This window comes from Mustela erminea, chromosome 10 (genome assembly GCF_009829155.1).
Source record: "Mustela erminea isolate mMusErm1 chromosome 10, mMusErm1.Pri, whole genome shotgun sequence".
Classification (NCBI taxonomy): Eukaryota; Metazoa; Chordata; class Mammalia; order Carnivora; family Mustelidae; genus Mustela; species Mustela erminea.
Window position 1 is genome coordinate 46,838,193 of NC_045623.1, and position 20,512 is coordinate 46,858,704.

Genomic DNA, 20,512 nt, shown 5'->3' on the forward strand with positions numbered 1-20,512 from the left:
TCTTCAGCAAGTGCTACTAGCTGGAAGTTTTGTAAATTGCTTTTGAAAAAAAAAAAAAAAAAGACCATCCATGTTCTTTTCACAAACTTCCGACTATATTTAGATTTGCTAGGGGTGTTATTACAGATATTTTCATTTGTGCTTCCTTGGATCTTTCATACTTAAGTATTTTGAGCACCCATTATAAAATATTGGCACCCTATACCCTTACAGTGTATTAACATTCAGTAACGATTTGAAGTGTTCTGACACAATGACATATATGGGCTATCAATAATTAAGAGTGTTGAATCTGCTATGATGATAGATTTCATTTTTTTTTCTCCCTGTAATCAATATTCTCATTTATAGTTTGAAGCTACTTTATAAAATGCATGTAAGTTTAGCATCTATTTCTGGTGAGTTGATCCTTGTACCATTCATTGATGACTGTCTGTAGCCCTAATACTTTTTGTCTTAAGAAGTCTGCCCTACTCTCTGCTCAGCAGGGAGCCTGCTCCCCCCCCCCCACCTTTGCCTGCCTCTCTGCCTACTTGTGATCTCTGTCTGTCAAATAAATAAATAAAATCTTTTTAAAAAAAAGTCTGCCCTAAATACCTGTGTGGCTCAGTGGGTTAGGTCTCTGACATTGACTCAGGTCAGGATCTCAGGGTCCTGGAATGAAGCCCTGCCTTGCGTACCTTGTAAGGCTCTCTGCTGAGCATAGTTAAGCTGGTAGTCTGCTGGGCCTTCTCCCTCTGTCCTTCCCCCTTTTATTTGCTCTATATATATATCTGTCTCCCGCTATCTCTCAAATATCTCTCAAAAGTCTTAAAAAAAAACCGCCCTAAATATTAGTGTAATTTCCCCAGCTTTGTTTTGCCTCTAAGTCAGATGGGGGAGGGATGTGATAGAGGGAGAAAAAACAAGTGGGAGAAGGAGTGGTCAGACTTCCTAAAAGAGAAATGCTAATACAAGCATCAGATCCAAAAAGTACCATTCAGATTAAATCAGTAACTGCTGAAAGAATGAAAAAACAAGCCTCAATTCCTACTTTATAAATTCATTCAACAAATAAGTATTGGATGTCTAGAATGTGCCAAATATTATTCTAGGTTCTAGGGGTACAATGGTGAATAAAATGTTATCTGTATAGGAAGTGTGTGTTCTAGCAATTCTTGTAATTACATTCAGCAGTTCTATTTCTAGGTATTTATCCTACAAATACATACAGTCCTTTGAGTATGAAGTGACTATACGCATGAATATTCAAAGCAGCAGTCTTTTTCTTTTTATTTAAGATTTTATCTGTTTACTTGACAGAGAGGAAGGGGGAGAGAACAAGCAGGGGGAGTGGCAGGCAGAGGGAGAGGGAAAAGCAGTCTTTCCCATGCTGGGCTGGATCCCAAGGACCCAGAGACCAGGACCAAAGCCAAAGGTAGACCTCCAACCCACTATGGTACCCAGGCTCCCCAGGAGCAGTCTTTACAATAACAAAAGATTACAAATATCTTATGTACCATTGAAAGGTTAAATAAACTATACTGTATTGATAATGCAGCTGTTAAAGAGAATGAGGAAGCTCTGTATACATTGCTATGGAAAGATATCCAAAATATATTAAGTAAAAACAAAAACAGAAAGTGCCCAGGGGTATATAGTGTGCTACTAATTGTGTGGAAAACACAGGAGAAAAATATGTGGATATATTTGCAAATGAAGAGCATTACTAAAAGCAGTTGCCTACAGAAGGAGGGTTGCTGGGAATAGGATTAAAGAAGGCTTATTCTTCACTGAATATCCTGGTGTTTTTGAAATTTGGTATATTTTACCTCTTCAAAAAATAAAAATATCTCCCCTCCAAAGAAAAGTAGCTACAAAAAATATATATTGATTAAAAAATAATTTCATCTTGGTGCACTTAGATGGCTCAGTCCATTGGGCTTCTGGGATTGGGTTGGTTTCAGCTTGGGCCATGATCTCAAGGTCCTGGATCAAGCCTGGTATTGGACCCCATGCTTAGTGGGGAGTCTGCTCAAGGATTCTCTCCCTCTCTCTCTGCCCCTCCCCCAATTTGTGCTTACCCTCTTTCTCACTCTGCTTTTCCCTCTGCCCCATGCTTGTTTTCTCTTTCTCTAAAATAAATATTTAAAAACAAAAAACATGTTCATCTCTACTTCTAGACATGTGCTGTGTAATATAGCTAAAGGGATAGTCGAGATAACGGCCAATCTGAATTGAGATATGTTGTAAAGTATAAAACACACTCCCTATTTCAAAGACTTAGTCAGAAAAATAAACTAAAATATCTCATTAACAATTTAAAAAGTACTAATTGTTGAAGTAATATTTGGGCATATTGGGGTAAATAAAACTATATTCTTAACATTAATTTCACCTACTGCTTTTTACCTTTTATCCCCTTTGCTTGTCTTTTTTTAAGTAATCTCTACACTTAACATGGGGCTCAAACTCTTAACCCTGAGAGTCTGAGTGTCATGCTTTGCCAACTGAGTCAGCCACATGACCCTCTTTTTACTTTTTTAAATGTGACTATTAAAAAATTTATAATTACATAAGATCATATTATATTTCTGTTGGACGATGTTGCTACAGTCACTGAGTTTTATGGGAACTGTAGCTGTGTCTGGTTTGTTCACCATTACATATTATGCAAATGAAACAAGTTTTTCTTTACCTATAATTTTGTTCAAAGCCTAGATTGTGATTATGAACATAGTTTCATTAGCTTCCAGCATCTAAACTGTTTGTAGTCTGTTCTAACATCTTTATGCCATGGAATAGCATTTCCAGGACAAAACAATACCATATTTCACCTAAGATGCCATTGATTATAAGATGCATCCCAATTGAAAAGATAACAAATGTGGGAAAAAACTGCCAATGGCTATGAACATAAATGTTATCCAGATTTTTGAGATGTTAAATATGAAAAAAATGTGCATTTTGGAATCAGTGAAATACGGTAACTGAGTTATTTTGAAATATCAAATGTAGAAGCAGAATTTTTTTTTTTAAGATTTTTATTTATTTCACAGACAGATCACAAGCCGGCAGAGAGGCAGGCAGAGAGAGAAAGGAGGAGGAGGCAGGCTCCCTGCTGAGCAGAGAGCCCGACGTGAGGCTCGATCCCAGGACCCTGGGATCATGACCTGAGCCGAAGGCAGAGGCTTTAACCACTGAGCCACCCAGGTGCCCCTAGAAGCAGAATATTATATGCTCCATGCCCCATATCCCTCTTGTAAAGATACATTCTATATATTGTATGACATTTCTGATATTTCTTCTCTTCCATTTTTCTATTCCAATCAGGTAAATGAAATCTTGTTTACAGGGGCACCTGGGTGGCTCAGTGGGTTAAAGCCTCTGCCTTCGGCTCAGGTCATGATCCCAGGGTCCTGGGATCGAGCCCCACGTCAGGCTCTCTGCTTGGCAGGGAGCCTGCTTCCCTTCCTCTCTCTCTGCCTGCCTCTCTGCCTGCTTGTGATCTGTCTGCCAAATAAATAAATAAAATCTTTAAAAAAAAAAAGAAAAGAAAAGAAATCTTGTTTACGGTCTTAGAATTACATGCCTTCCTAAGTAAGTAATATCAAAAGGAACTGGATAGGTAAGATGGAGGTATAGAAGGAGTAGAATTCTGAAGCCATTTATTTATTTATTTATTTGAGAAAGAGAGCAGTGCAGTGAGGAGCCCAGGGAGAGGGACAAGCAGACTCCACTCTGAGCCTGGAGCCAACTCCAGGCTCAACCTCACGACCCTAAGATCATGACCTGAACTGAAATCAAGAAGTGATTTTAGGTGCAAAATAGTACCTTTATTTACACTTTATTTACACAAAACAATACCTTAATTTACACTGTTTTGTAGTGAATTTCCATTTTCTTGATCAGTTTGTGTTTTTTCTTGGTAATTGAGTCTATGATGCAGTATATATATGCTACTATCAAAATCTACTGAGACAGCTCAGTTACATATATGGTTTATATTTTTGTGATACATGATTTTATGCACTATTACTTAGCTATTACAATCTAATAAAAATATGGAAAATTAATTTTCTTTCTTAAAGCTCTGTACATTAAAATATGTCTGCTCTTTAAAAAAAAAGTCAGATGTGTAACCGACTGAGTCACCCAGGTGCCCCTGAAGCCATTTAGAAGAAACTTTTTAGATAAAGTTGGAGATGAAAAACATTTAATAACATAAAATCCTGAGGTGGAGAAATGGGCTAAATGGATGACGGGTTTTAAGGAGGGCACATATTGTGATAAGCATTGGGTGTTGTATGTAAGTGATGAATCACCAAATTCTACACCTGAAACTAATACTACACTGTATGTTCACTAACTACAATTTAAATAAAAACTTGAAACTTAAAAAAAAAAAGAAAATCCTGTTCCTTAATTATGAACTATAAAAAAGACCTTGAAGTTTAGCTGTTTAAAACAATATTTGAGGGTGCCTGGGTGGCTCAGTGGGTTAAGCCGCTGCCTTCGGCTCAGGTCATGATCTCAGGGTCCTGGGATCGAGTCCCACATCGGGCTCTCTGCTCGGAAGGGAGTCTGATTCCTCCTCTCTCTCTCTGCCTGCCTCTCTGCCTACTTGTGATCTCTCTCTGTCAAATAAATAAATAAAATCTTTTTAAAAAATAAATAAATAAATAAAAATAAAACAATATTTGAGATATCTAGTTCTAAGGTTTAAATTGGATTTATTTATTTGTTTGTTTATTTTTATTTATTTGGCAGAGAGAGAGAAAGGGAAAAAGCACCAGCAGGCAGAGTAAGAAGCTGAAGCTGGTTCACCACTGAGCAGAGAGCACGATATGGGGCTTAATTCCAGGACCCTAGGATCATGCGTGACCTGAGACGAAGGCAGACACTTAACCAACTGAGCCACCCAGACACCCCTTAAATTGGTTTTAATGTCATATTGGTTCCCTCCCAGATTAATGACATAAAATGTTTCATATGTGTTTCTTTTATATCTATATGCACTAGGATTATACCATTCTGAAAATTAGAAGTTTTAGAAGTCATCTACGTAGATGTCCAAGTAGGTCAACAGATACAGCCAAGTAAACTGCACTGCTTGAGCACAGTACATCAAGATCTACTTAAGCTGAGATACAGCTTTTCTTGGCTCACAGAGTGATTCTCATGTGTCAGTAAGGACCTTTTGACTCTATTTGTACAGTTTTTGCCCTCCTTACTGATTTTATTTTTTGTTTTTGTTTGTTTTTGTTTTAACTTCAGGTCCAGCCTGTAAGTTAATCTTCACTGGTGACAGTGATTTGGACTGTGTTTTTATGGTCCATTTGGTGATCTCTGTCTGTTACAGAAATTTATTTTCTCTTATGTGAGAGATGACAGGGAATCTGGTTTGTTCATCCTTGTCTGTATTTGAGAGAGCTCTAATTAGCTAAGAATTTAATACCTGTTGGGAAGGAGAGGAGCTCTTTGCGATGTAGACTTGCAAATTTACTTTCGGCCTTTGGCTAAATTTGTTTTAGATCTGACAGTTTTAAGTTCTCAGTGTGTCTACACGTCTTTAATTAAGGAACGCCTTTGCTTCTCATTGTACGTCTATGAAATGCTTTCCTACTTCTGAGCAGTATACAGTATACATTAACAGATTAGATTGTGCCTCATATTAAAGATCTCTCTTCTGATTGTTTTATAAATAAGCACTCATATAAATGAAATAATCCCCAAATTACCAGAAAATTTAAAAATTTAACGTTTTTTAAGATTTAATTTTAGTTATTTATTTGTTGTAAATATTTATTTATTTATTTGAGAGAAAGAGAGTGAGCAGCAGGAGCAGAGAGAGAGGGACAAGCACACTTCCATGATGAGCATGGAGCCCGATGTGGGGCTCGGTCCCAGGACCCTGGGATCATGATATGAGCCAAAGGCAGATGCTTAATTGACTGAGCCAAATGGGTTAGACTTTAAATGAGAAAAAAAAATCATTCATATACAAACTGCTATCGAGAAAATTTTAAAAATTCAAGTTTACATAAGTAAGATGAATCTTTGGGCAGATCAGAGAGGCCTAGTAATTTGGGTTAATGAAAAAAACCAGCTATCTGTTATTTTCTTTGCTTTTCGGTATTAAGTATATATATTGTAGTATATGTACAGTTTAGAAAGTTTTTAACATGTAAACATTTTTTTTTTTCAAATTTTTATTTATTAAGAAATCTCTATCCCCAATGTGGGGCTCAAACTCATGACCTCAAGATCGAGTCACATGCTCTACCAACTGAGCCAGCAGGTACCTCAGTAGTTTATTTTTTAATGAAGATCTAAATTAGTCTGAATTTCCTGACTCTTTATATTGGTTTATTGGTCAAATTGGCTAACCTAACTCCTACATATATTTTAAGATTTTTAAAATTATAAATTTGGCTTCCACTAAATTGAATCATAATTCTAACAAACATTTTTTTCCAACAGTAAGTCTGTTTTCAATTATGTCAGATTAAAGGTAATTGCAAAGAACTTTAGGAAATTTAACTAGTTTGGGTTAATTAATTATTATCATGACAAGCCTAGATTGTTTCTTGGATAGAATATTAAAACCTTGATTACTGAGCATAATTTTAAGTTTATATACTTTTCGTTCTTATTTCAATGTGCTATGGAATAAATGATATCTTTAAGTCAAGTTAATAAATGGTTCTTTTTTCCACTTTAAGATATAAAAGGATATATATAGCTGTATAAAACTGGGTTAATATTTATGGTCTTTGGGCTGCCTGAGTGACTGAGTTGGTTAAGCATCTGCCTTTGGCTCAGGTCATGATCTTGGGATACTGGGATTCAGCCCCACATCGGGCTCCTTGCTCAGCGGGAGCATGCTTCTCTCTCTCCCTCTGTCGCTCCCCCTGCTTATATGCATGACAGCTTCTCCCTCTCCCTCTGCAGCTACCTGCTGTTTGTGCTTGTTCAATCTCTCTCTGTGTCAAATAAATAAATAAAATATTTTAAAAATTTAAAAAATAGTCTCCTTTCTCTCTGCCTGCCTCTCTGCCTACTTGTGATCTCTTGTCTGTCAAATAAATAAATAAAATCTTTTTAAAAAAATGAAAAGATGTTAGAAATAATTAAGTTTACTTTATGTGCTCCATTATTTTTTAAATTATCAGCACTATTGTGTGAGCAAAATAGGAAAAGTTGATAAATAAATCAGATCAACTCACTCTTCTTTAGCTTAAATATTTGTATAGTTAAAATATCATTAATATAAACATAGCCAAAATTGTGTACTTTATGAAAAGGACCTGGAGATATGCCAATGTCATTTCCCTCAGGGGAAATAGTGGTTAAATTCTTGTGAAACAGTTATGCACTGTGCTTTCGAGTTTTTTTTTTTTTTTTACTTCCATTCTATTACTGGATATATTATTACCTATAACCTTCAGTCTTAGTCATTGCAATGGAGTAGATGTATCTGTCCCCTCTCCCAACTTTTTATGTTGAAATTCTAGTCCCCAATATGATGGTATTAGGAAGTGAGGGTTTGAGAAGGCAATTAAGTCACAGAAAAGTGGAGTACTTATGGGTGGGATTAGTGCCTGTACAAAGGGACCCCAGAGAGCTCTCTGACCCTATTTCTGCCATGTGAGGATATAAGAAGTTAACGGTCTACAACACAGATGTGGGCAGGTGCTCTCATATTGGACTTTTCAGACTCCAGAATTTTGAGACATCAGACATTGGAGGTTGAAGCCTATCAGTTGTTTTATTATAGCAGCCTGAGCTAAGACAGTCATCTGCAGATAGTTTCTGTTTTACTCTGATGCTAGCTTGAAGGTTCTCCTATAAGCTACAGGCCAAACTTTGTGCATTCAGGGACAGTCTTAAAGCCTCATGGAAAGGATCCATTACTTTGAACTATTGATAACTACTTCCAAGATTAGTCTTTTGGGTATAGACTTTGAAGTGGACATAGCTTAGACAAATTTTACAACATACCATTAGACTAAGTCGGGATTTCTTAAGACTCTTTAGTCTGAAAGGAGAAGCTTCTTGAAAGCAGTTTACTGACTCAAGAGCCAGCAATTACAGAGAACCGAATGAGCCAATGAGGGGAGCTTAATCAGGGTTACATAATTTGGAATGTTGTTCATGCATTTGTGATGTTCTGCTTCTATGAATATATGAGGAAGCCCTTTTTCATTCTTAGGCTTTCCTCAATTTAGTGGATTGTGCTTTTGTAAACTGAAAGTTTAAAATGGTGTCTGATTCTCATTGGGTCCCTAGAATTAAGAAACATTTTCTGAACCTCTTTACACTTTATGGCAATATTCCAAATGAAACTGTACTCCTGTTTACTAGGATATAATTAAACAAATTGGTTATGTAACCAAGGCTATACCTGGAATGTCATATTTGAGAATAATTTTCATGTAAACATGTCTGACAAGCATATTATTAAAGAAAAACAAACAAGTTGACTGTGTATGGTGAGTCAATGCTTACAACACTGTTCCAGTAAAACTGGAATGGCATGGGGTTCCAGTCTTATAGATGGTAAGGAAGGGCCCTTTTTGGCAAACTAGGAATGTTAGTAAATTTTAGAGATGCTGAGGAGAGAAATTCACCCAAAATCTTAGATACTACTAGACAACCCTGGTGCAGTTTTTTGGGTTTGGTTCCATAGCCTTGATATAGCAAATTATACAGGCTTTTATTTTATTCATTTTTTTAAAAAATTATTTATTTGAGAGAGAATGAGAGCGAGATATAGAGAGAGAGAGGAGGAGAGAGAGAACAGGGAAAGGGGCAAAGGGAGAGAATATACAAGCAGATTCCCGCTGAGTATAGAGCCTGATGCAGAGCTTGATCTTATGACCCATGAGATCATGACCTGAGCTGAAACCAAGAGTTGGACAGTTAACTGACTGAGCCACTCAGGTGCCCCTGTAGAGGTTTTAAAAGTGTACTTTGCGTGTCCTCATGAAAACTTACAGACAGAAGTTAGTCCTGCACCTTTGGCAATTATTCATCACAGTATGTCTGGATTTGGAAAGTAAATTCCAGGAGGCTAACATAGTTCATTAACACTGTGGCAATAATCTGGCCAAACATAATGAAATCTCTATTTTTGAATCAAGGAAAATCTTGGCAGGTTATTTATGAACATAAGGAAGAGGCGGTCAAGAAACATTGTCAAAGAGCACCTGGGTGGCACAGTGGGTTAAAATCTCTGCCTTCGGGTCCTGAGATCGAGCCCCGTATTGGGCTCTCTGTTCAGCCTGCCTCTCTCTGCCTGCCTCTCTGCCTACTTGTGATCCCTGTCTGTCAAATAAATAAATAAAATCTTTAAAAAAAAAAAAAAAGAAGAAGAAGAAGAAGAAGAAGAAAGAAACATTGCCAAAAACATGGAAATGGAAAAACCTGGCTCTAAGATGGCAGAGGAGTAGGAGACCTAAATTTTTTCTGGTGCCCAGAATTCAGCTAGACAGTTATCAAACCATTCTGAACACGTGCAAATTCAACAAGAGATTGAGGAAAAGAATAAAACCAAAAATATGAACAGAAAATGACCACTTTCTGGAAGGTAGGATGTGCCAAGAAATGATTCTGAGGATATATGGGAAGATAGACCATGAAGGGGAGGGAGCCTCCATCAGCCAGCTCCCAGCAAGTGATAGAGCAGCGGACCACAAATTCAGAACTTTTAGAAGTCTACTCTGGTGAGGTATGTCGCTCCAGCAGCTAAGCAGGGGTGAAGGTGGGGGAGGGGATGGGGGTGGGATGGAACCCTCCCTGGGACATTGTGGCCTCAGAATCCTCAAGGTCACAGAGAGATCCATAAGCCTGAGTGCAGCAGAGCTCCCAAGTATTAGAGTCAAGCTGGCTGCAAAGAGTGAGCCAAGGATTGGGCTGTCAGCTCAGGGTTGCCATAAACCATGATCCACAGCACAGTCAGGCCACTACTTAGCAGGGACCCAACAAGTGACAGATCTGGGGAGACTACCCTTCCTCTCCCAGAAGAGTGGCAAGAGATGCACTGCAGGAATCTACATGGTTTGGAGACTCCAAACAGGAGCATATGCTGGAGATACAAACGCTCAGTCACAGGCCTGGTGAGCATGGAGTGTGGCCAGAGACCATGAAAAGAGGAGTGATTGCTTTTCTCTGAGGGCTCACTGATGACTGGGGCCCTGAACTCTCTCTCCTCCAGGGCCAGAGATTGGGAGGCCACCATTTTCATTCTTGACCTCTAAAGCTATACAGAAAGACCCCAGGGAACAAAAGTTACTGAGCAGATTCCTTAGCCCAGCCCCTGGCAGGGGCAGCACAATTCCACCTTGGGGTTGAGAATCACTGGAGTGGGCCCCTCCCCCAGAAGATCATCAAGAGCATCCAGCCAAGACCAAGTTTACTAATCAATGAGAACTGTAAAACTCCAGTGCTAGGGGAATGCAGCGCACAGAATTCATGACTTTTACCCCCCATGATCCTTTAGTCGTTCAAAGTTTTTTTTTTTTCTTACTTTACTTTCCTTCTTTCTTGTTCTATTTCTTTTTAAAAATTTTTTCTTTCCTTTTTCAACTGACTTATCAATTCCTTTTTTTAAAATCTGTTTTTTTTCATCGCTTCTCAGCCTTTGGCTAAGATCAAGTGAACATCTTCTTTTTTTCACTCTTACAGTCATATTCTAACCCTTCCTTGTATTTAACCTTACTTTTTGTGCTTATGTACGTTTTTCTTTCTTCAAAATGTTGGGATACAGATTCCTCTAACTAAAATATGCCCTAAATCTAGTGTATGACTTTGTTCTATCCACCTGCTTGACCATAATATTTCTTTTTTAAATTTATTTTTCCTTCTTTCTTTTTTCAATCAACTTATCTTTTCCTAAAATCTTCTTAAATTTTCATTTTTACCTTCATAGTCCATTCCTCCATTGTCTTTAGCCTTATTTTTGTATATATATGTTTTACTTTCTTTTAAAATTTTGAGAGGCAGTTTCTTCTAACAGACCAAAATACACCAAAAATCTAGCATATGGATCTTTTCTATTCACCAGCCTAATAATATTCTTCTTCTTTTTCTTTTTCTTTCTTTCTTTCTTTTTTTTTTTTTCTGTTCCACCCGGTATTGGGTCTCTTCTAATTTTTTTAGTGTACATGTTTCTGGGGTCCTTGTTACCCTTTTAGCATTTTGTTCTCTCATTCACCTATTCTTCTCTGGACAAAATGACAAAATAGAAAATTCACTTCAAAATAACAAGAGGCAGTACCAACTGCCAGGGATCTAATCAATATGGACACTAGTAAGATGTCAGAACAAGAGTTCAGAATAACGATAATAAACATACTAGCTGGGCTTGAGAAGAGCATGGAAGATACTAGAGAATCTCTTTCTGGAGAAATAAAATCTAACCAAGTCAAAATCAAAAAGGCTATTAATGAGGTGCAATAAAAAATGGAGGTTCTAAATGCTAGAGTAAATGAAGCAGAAGAGAGAATTAATGATATAGAAGACCAAATGATGGAGAATAAAGAAGCTGAGAAAAAGACAAACTATTGGATCATGAGGGGAGAATCTGAGAGATAAGTGATACCATAAAGTGAAACAATATTAGAGTAATTGGGATCCCAGAATAAGAAATAGAGGAACAAAAGGTATATGGAGCAAATTATAGCAGAGAACTTCCCTATTCTTCCAAACATTTAAAGAAAATTAATACCTATTCTTCTGAAATTGTTCCAAAAAATAGAAATGGAAGGAAAATTTCCAAACTCATTTCATGAGGCCATATGATCTTGATCTCCAAACCAGACAAAGACCCCCACCCAAAAGGAGATTTACAGACCAATATCCCTGATGAACATGGATGCAAAAATTCTCACCAAGATACTCACTAGTAGTATCCATCAGTATATTAAAAGGACTATTCACCATGACCAAGTGGGATTTATTCCTGGGATGCAGGGGTGGTTCAACATCTACAAATCAATCAGTGTGATACATTACATTAATAAAAGAAAGGACAAGAACCATATGATCCTCTCAATAGATGCACAAACAGAATTTGACAAAGTATGTCATTCTTTCTTGATTAAAACTCTTCACAATAAGGGCTCCTGGGTGGCTCAGTGGGTTAAAGCCTCTGCCTTCAGCTCAGATCATGATCCCAGGAACCTGGGATCGAGCCCCACACTGGGTTCTCTGCTCAGCAGGGAGCCTGCCTCCCCCACCCCCGCCTGCCTCTATGCCTACCTGTGATCTCTGTCTGTCAAAAAAATAAATAAAATCTTAAAAAAAAAAAAAAAACTCCTTACAGTGCAGGGATAGAGGGTATATATACCTCAATATCATAAAGCCATCTTTGAAAAACCCGCAGTGACTATAATTCTCAATGTGAAAAATTGAGAGCTTTTCCCCTAAGGTCAGGAGCATAGCAGGGATGTCCACTATCATAACTGCTGTTCAGCATAGTACTAGAAGTCCTAGCTTCAGCAATCAGACAAAAAAAAAGTAATAAAAGGCATCTGAATCAGCAAAGAAGAAATAAAACTCTCAATTTGCAGATGATATGATTCTTTTTGTGGAAAACCCAAAAGACTCCACTGCAAGAGTGCTAGAATTCATATAGGAATTCAATAAAGTGTCAGGATATAAAATCAATGCATGGAAATCAGTTGCATTTCTATACACCAACAGCAAGACAGAAGAAAGAAATTAAAGAGTCAATCCCATTTACAATTGTACCCAAAGCCATGAGATACCTAGGAATAAATCTATACTCAGAAAACTATAGAATTCTCATAAAAGAAATTGAGGAAGACACAAAGAAATGGAAAAATTTTCCATGCTCATGGATAGGAAGAACAAATATTATGAAAATGTCTATGCTACCTAAAGCAATCTACACAATTAATGCAACCCCTATCAAAATATCATCAACTTCATACACATAATTGGTACAAATAATCTTAAAATTTGTATGAACCACAAAAGATCCTGAATATCCAAGAGAAGGTTGAAAAAGAAAACCAAAGCTGGTGACATCACAATTCCGGACTTCAAACTCTATGAAAATCCTGTAATCATCAAGACAGTATGGTACTGGCACAAAAACAGACACATAGATCAATGGAACCCAGAAATGGACCCTCAACTCTATGGTCAACTAATCTTTGACAAAGCAGAAAGAACATCCAGTGGAAAAAGAACAGTCTCTTCAACAAATGATGTTGGGAAAATTGGACAGCCATGTGCAGAAGAATGAAACTGGACTATTTCCTTACACCACACACAAAAGTAGACTAAAAATGGATGAAAGACCTAAACGTGAGACAGGAATCCATCAAAATCCTTGAGGAGAACACAGGCAGCAACCTCTTCAACCGCAGCCATAGCAACTTCTTCCTAGACACATTGCCAAGAGCAAGGGAAATAAAGGCAAAAATGAACTATTGGGGGCACCTGGGTGGCTCAGTGGGTTAAGCCGCTGCCTTTGGCTCAGGTAATGATCCCAGGATCCTGGGATCGAGTCCCGCATAGGGCTCTCTGCTCAGCAGGGAGCCTGCCTCCCCCCCTTCCTGCTTGTGATCTCTCTTTCTGTCAAATAAATAAATAAAATTAAAAAAAATACTTCCTTTAAAAAAATATTTTATAAAATGAACTATTGGGACTTCATCAAGAGAAAAAGTTTTTGCACAGCAAAGGAAACAGTCTACAAAGCCAAAAGACACTTGACAGAATGGGAGAAGATTTTTGCAAATGATATATCAGATAAAGGGCTAGTACCAAAATCTATAAGAACTTATCAAACTCAACACCCAAAGAACAAATAATCTAATCAAGAAATGGGCAGAAGACACAAGCAGACATTTCTGTGAAAAAGACATCCAAATGTCCAACAGATACATGAAAAAGTGCTCCACATCACTTGACATCAGGGAAATACAAATCAAAACCACAGTGAGATACCACCTCACACCAGTCAAAATGGCTAAAATTACCCAGTCAGGAAATGACAGATGCTGGTGAGGATGCAGAGAAAAGGGAACTCTCCTACACTGTTGGTGGGAATGCAAGCTGTGCAGCCACTCTGCAAAACAGTGTGGGGGTTCCTCAAAAACTTGAAAATAGAGCTACCTTACAACCCAGGAATTGCACTACTGGATAGTTACTCCAAAGATACAAATGTAGTGATCTGAAGGGCACGGGCACCCCAATGTCTATAGCAGTAATGTCCACAGTGGCCAAACTGTGGAAAAAGCTTAGGTATCCATCAACAGATGAATGGATAAAGAAGATGTGATATTGAATATATATATATTCAATTTGATATATATGTATATCAAATTGAATATATATATTCTATAAATATATATAATTGAATATTATGCAGTCATCAAAAAATGATATCTTGCCTTTTACAAAGACATGTTTGGAACTAGAGGGTATTATGCTAAAAGAAATAAATTAGACAAAGAAAGACAATTATCAAAAGATCTCACTGATATGTAGAATTTGAGAAAACCGGCAGAGGATCATGGGGAAAGAGAGGAAAAAAATGAAACAGAATGAAACCAGAGAGGGAGACAAGCCATAAGAGACTCTTAATCTGGAAACAAACTGAGATTTGCTGGAGTGGAAGAGGGTGGAAGGAGGCGTGGTTGGGTGATGGACATTGGGGAGGGTATGTGCTATGGTGAGTGCTGTGAATTAAGACTGATGAATCATAGACCTGTATCCCTGAAACAAATAATAAATTCTATGTTAATTTAAAAAAAACGCATTGAAATGGATAAAAGGAATGACTGAGTGTCCTTTCAGTGGAGTGTTAGGTATTATCTAATGGATCCTGAGGGCATTATCTGAAGGGCTATATACCTGTGATTGTCTTTCTATTGTCTAGGCTGTTTTACAATTTTGTAAACTTAAAAGTCTAATTATAGAAAATGGATAGTAATGCAAATGAACAATGAACTACAGTTGATTTCTGCTCCAGGAAAAGATGCCCCCTTAGACTCTTTTGCCCTATAAGTAATTAAAGTTTTATATCTATTAGCAAATTCTTTTAAGCATTTCTAACTGCCTATATGTCTGTTCCTCAAATTCTCCCTTACATCAGTTTTAACATCTTATTTGTTGCCTCATTCATTAATGAGTTAAATGAAATCTTTAACACTTAAAAAAAAGAAAGTGCTTTCTATAGGATTTAATCTTCAGTCTCCAAGAACCTTTTGTAGTATTTGATCATGAGTAATGCATTCGTGTTATTGGACATTACTCCAGAGGTCATATAAACAGCTATTTTTTAAATCCTGAAGTGTCTTGGAATAATCTTTTCACTTTTATGCAATTTGATGATATGGCACATTCCTTAAATGTTCATTAAAATTATTAGAAACATAGAAACTATGTTATAAACCATCAATTCACAAATGTAGGCAACTAAGAATCATGTTTGTAGTTTAGGACTCTCCCCACGCTGGCTTTAATGGTCCTACCCAGTCACTTTATATAAGTCACAAGAAATCACATACATAAATACTAAGTCTTATTCTATCATGGATCAAAGAAGCAGAGAAAGCCAGGCTACAGTATGAGAAAAAATGAAACATAACAGAGAGAAGTAGAATGAAAGGTAGAAAAAGTATTTTCATGGATTTCTAAGGACTGTTTGGGTCCTAGACACTTCCTAAAACTGACTCCATTCCTGCTTCTTGGATCCATGAAGCACTTCAATACACTTAAAAGATACTTGCTCACTTTTTTTATAAAGTAGCTTAAGTTCACTTATGTTCCTTGTGACAAAAAGGTCTAATTTGATAGTTATGAAATTGCTTAGTACTATCAAGCGTACTATAATACTTATTTTCACCATCATATGACTTTGGAATACATTTATATGTCTAGAAGCCTTATGTTTAGAATTCATAGGTGAATTTTTTGAGTTACGTGTTGTAAGTTCAAAGGTACATTTGGAATATATTCTATTTAATTTATAATTTCTGTGTAATACTCTGCTTTTAGTTTAAATTTTTATTTAAATTCTAATTAGTTAACATATTATATAATAGTGGTTAGGAGTAGGAGTAGAATTTATTGATTCATCACTTACATACAACACCCAGTGCTCATCATAACAAGTGCCCTTAATATCCATCACCCATTTCTCTCATCCCCACTCAACTCCATCAACCCTCAGTTTGTTCTCTATACTTATGAGTCTCTTTTGGTTTGCTGCCCATTATCTCTTTTTTTTTCTCCTTCCCATAAATGTTCATCTCTTTTTGTTTCTTAAATTTCACATATGACTAAAGTCATATGGTATTTTTCTTTCTCTGACTGACTTATATTGCTTAGCATAAAACACTCTAGTTCCATCCACATCCTTGCAAATGGCAAGACTTCATTCTTTTTTATATAATATATACAATGGATATATTGTATATACAATGTATACACAATGTATATACAATGGAATATAATGACATATGTCATTGTATATACCTATTTATATACTACCTCTTTATCCATTCATCTGTTGATGTTGGGATCTTTCCATAGTTTGGCTCTTTTTGATAATGCTGCTATAAACATCAGGGTGGATGTAGCCATTTGACTCTCTTTTTGTATCCTTGGGTAAATACCAAGTAATGTAATTGTTGGATTGTAGGGAAGTTCTATTTTTAAATTTTTGAGGACACCCCATACTGTTTTCCACAGTGGCTGTACCAGATTGCATTCCCACCATCAGTGGAAGAGAGTTCCCCTTTCTCTGCATCCTTGCCAAAATCTGTTGTTTCCTGTGTTGTTAATTTTAGCCATTCTGACAGGTGTACAGTGGTATCTCATTGTGGTTTTGATTTGCATTTCCTTGATAATGAGTGGTGTTAAGAATCTCTTCATGTGTCTGCTAGCCATCTGGATGTCTTTGGATAAATATCTATCATGTCTTCTGCCCATTTCTTAATAATTGGATTGTTTTTTGGGTGTTGAATTTCATAAATTCTTTATAGATTCTGGATACTAACACTTTATCAGACATGTCATTGGCAAATCCCAATCATAGACTCCCTTTTAGTTTTGTTGATTATTTCCTTTTCTGTGCAGAGGTTTATAATTTTGATTAAGTCCCAATAGTTCATTCTTCCTTTCGTTTCCCTGGCCTTCGGAGATGTATCTAGGAAGAAGTTGCTACAGCCGAGGTCAAAGACGTTGCTGCCTATGTTCTCCTCTAGGATTTTTATGTTTTTGTGTCTCACATTTAGGTCTTTCATCCAATTTAAATTTATTTTTGTGTATGGTCTAAGAAAGTTGTTCAATTTCATTCTTCTGTATGTTTCTGTTTTCCCAACACCATTTGCCATTTGTTGGAGAGACTGTCCTTTTCCATTGGATTTTGTTCCTGCTTTGTTAATGATTAGTTGACCATATAGCTGTAGGTCCACTTCTGGGTTTTCTTTTCTGTTCCATTGATCTATGTATCTGTTTTTGTGCCAGTAACACCAGTACCATCAGGATGGTACTCAATAATTATAGCTTTGTAATGTACCTTCAAGTCTGGAATTGTGATGCTTCTAGCTTTGCTCTTCTTTTTTAGGATTACTTTGGCTATTTGGGTTTGTTTGTGATTCCATGCAAATTTTAGGATTGTTTGTTCTAGCTGTGTGAAAATTGCTGGTGGTATTTTGATAGGGATTGCATTAAATGCATAGTTTGCTTTGGGTGGTATAGACATTTTAACAATAATTGTTCTTCCACTCCGTGAGCATGGAATGTTTGTTATTCCATTTTTGTGTGTGTCCTCTTCAATTTTTTATGTTTTCTATAGTTTTCAGAGTATAGATTACTTTTTATTCCTAGGTAACTTATGGGGTTTGTTGCAATTGTAAATGGGATTGATTCCTTGGTTTCTTTTTCTGCTACTTCATTATTGTTGTATAGACAAGCAATCTATTTCTTCTGATGTTGATTTTATATCCTGTGACTTTGCCAAATTTATGTATTACTTCTAGCTTGTGTGTGTGTGTGTGTGTGTGTGTGTGGTCTTTCAGGTTTTCTACAGAGTAGCATGTCTGCAAATGGTGAAAGTTTGACTTCTTCCTTGCTGATTTGGATGCCTTTTATTTCTTTTTGTTGTCTAATTGTTGAGGGTAAGACTTCCAGTACTATGCTAAATAGTAATATAGTGGACATCGCTGTCTTGATCCTGACCATTGAGGAAAAGCTCTGTTTTTGTCCATTGAGAATGATATTAGTTGTGGGTTTTTCATATATGGCCTTTATGATGTTGAGGTGTGTTCCAACTATATCTACTGGGTTGAGGGTTTTTATTAAGAAAGGATGGTTATTTTGTCAAGTGCTTTTTCTGTATCTATTGAGAGGATTATATGGTTCTTATTCTTTCCTTTATTAATGTGGTATACCATGTTGATTGATATGAAATATGGAACCATCTCTGTAGCCAGGAATAAATCCCACTTGATCATAGTGAATAACTCTTTTGATGTACTGTTGAATTTGATTTGCTAGTATCTTGTTGAGAATTTTTGCATCCATGTTCATCAGGGATATCGGTAATTCTCTTTTATAGTGGGGTCTGTCTGGTTTTGGAATCAAGTTAATGCTGGCATTCTAGAATGAGTTTGGAAGTTTTCCTTCCATTTCTATTTTGGGTACATTTTGAGAATAAGTATTAACTTCTTTAAATGTACGGTAGAGGGAGACCCAGGTGGTTCACTCATTTGGGTGTTTGACTCTTGATTTTGGCTCAGGTCTTCATCTCAGGGTTGTGAGTTTGAGCCATGCATTGGGATGCACACTAGATGTGAAAACTACTAAAGAAAAGGGTCTGATAAAACTCCCCTTGGAAGCCCTCTGGCCCCAGACTTCTGCCTGTTGGGAGTTTTTTTTTTTTTTTTTTTTTTTTTTTTAATAAACATAGTGTAGTGTTGGGAGATTTTTGATTACAGTTTTGGTATTGTTGCTGGTTATGGGTTCTATTTCTTCCTGTTTCAGTTTTGGTAGTTCATATGTTTCTAGAAATTAGTCCATTTCCACAAGATTGCTCAGTTTGTTGGCATACAGTTTTTCATACTTTCCTGTAATTGTATTTCTGTGGTGTTGGTTGAGATCTCTCCTCTTTCTGATTTAACTCTCCTATTCATTTATGATCTTTTCTTTTTGATAAGCCTGACTAATATTTTATCAGTTTTATTATTTTTTTCAAGAACCAGCTCTTAGTTTCATTCATTGCTCTACTTGTTTTTGCCCTTTTTTTTGCTTCTATGTTGTCCATACTCTATATTGTTCATACTCTAATTTTTATTATTTCCCTTCTTTTGCTGGTTTTAGGCTCTATTTGCTATTCCTTTTCTAGCTCCTTTTACATGTAAGATTGTATATTTGATACTTCTCTTGCATCTTGAGATAGGCTTGTATTACAATATACTTCCCTCTTAGGATTGCCTTTGCTCCATCCCAAAGGTTTTGGACAGGTATGTTTTCATTTTCATTTGTTTCCATGTATTTTTTCATTTTGTCTTTAATTTCCTGGTTAACCCATCCATTCTTTAGTAGGATGGTCTTAAATCACCATGTGTTTGTGGTCTTTCCAAATTTTTGTCATTAACTTCAAGTTTCATAGTGTTTGTAGTCTGAAAATACACATGGTAATGATCTCAATCCTTTTGTAATGGTTGAGTGCTGATTTGTGACTAGTTTGTGATCTATTCTGGAGAATGTGCCAACTGGACTTGAAAGTAATGTATATTCTGCTTCTGTAGGATGAAATGTTCTGAATATATTTGTTAAGTTCATTTGGTCTTGTGTGTCATTCAAAGCCATTGTTTACATTTCTATTTTATTTATTTATTTATTTTTTGCTTAGAAGACATGTAGGGGTACTATTGTTTTATTATCAATGAGTTTTATATTTTTTATTGATTTATATATTTGAGCACTCCCAAGTTGGGGGATATGTACTGTTGTTAGATATTCTTGATGTATTGACCCCTTAATCAAGATATAATGTCCTTCAGCTCTTGCTAAGGTCATTGGGTTAAAAATCTAGTTTGTCTGAAATAAGTATGGCTACTCTGGCTCTCTTTTGATGTCCATTTACATGATAGAGTTTTTTCTATCTGCTCCCTTTTTTTTTTTTTTTAAGATTTTATTTATTTATCAGAGAAGGGGGGGAGAGAGAGCAAGCACAGGCAGACAGAATGGCAGGCAGAGGCAGAGGGAGAAGCAGACTCCCTGCTGAGCAAGGAGCCCGATGTGGGACTCAATCCCAGGACGCTGGGATCATGACCTGAGCCGAAGGCAGCTGCTTAACCAACTGAGCCACCCAGGCGTCCCTGCTCCCTTTTTTTAATATACAGATGTCTTTATGTCTAAAACGAGTCCTATTAGGCCACATGTAGTGTTTTTTTTTTTTTTTTTAATTTTGTGATACCCTATTTCTTTTGACTGGAGCATTTAGTCCATTTACATTCAGAGTGATGACTGATAGATATGAATTTAG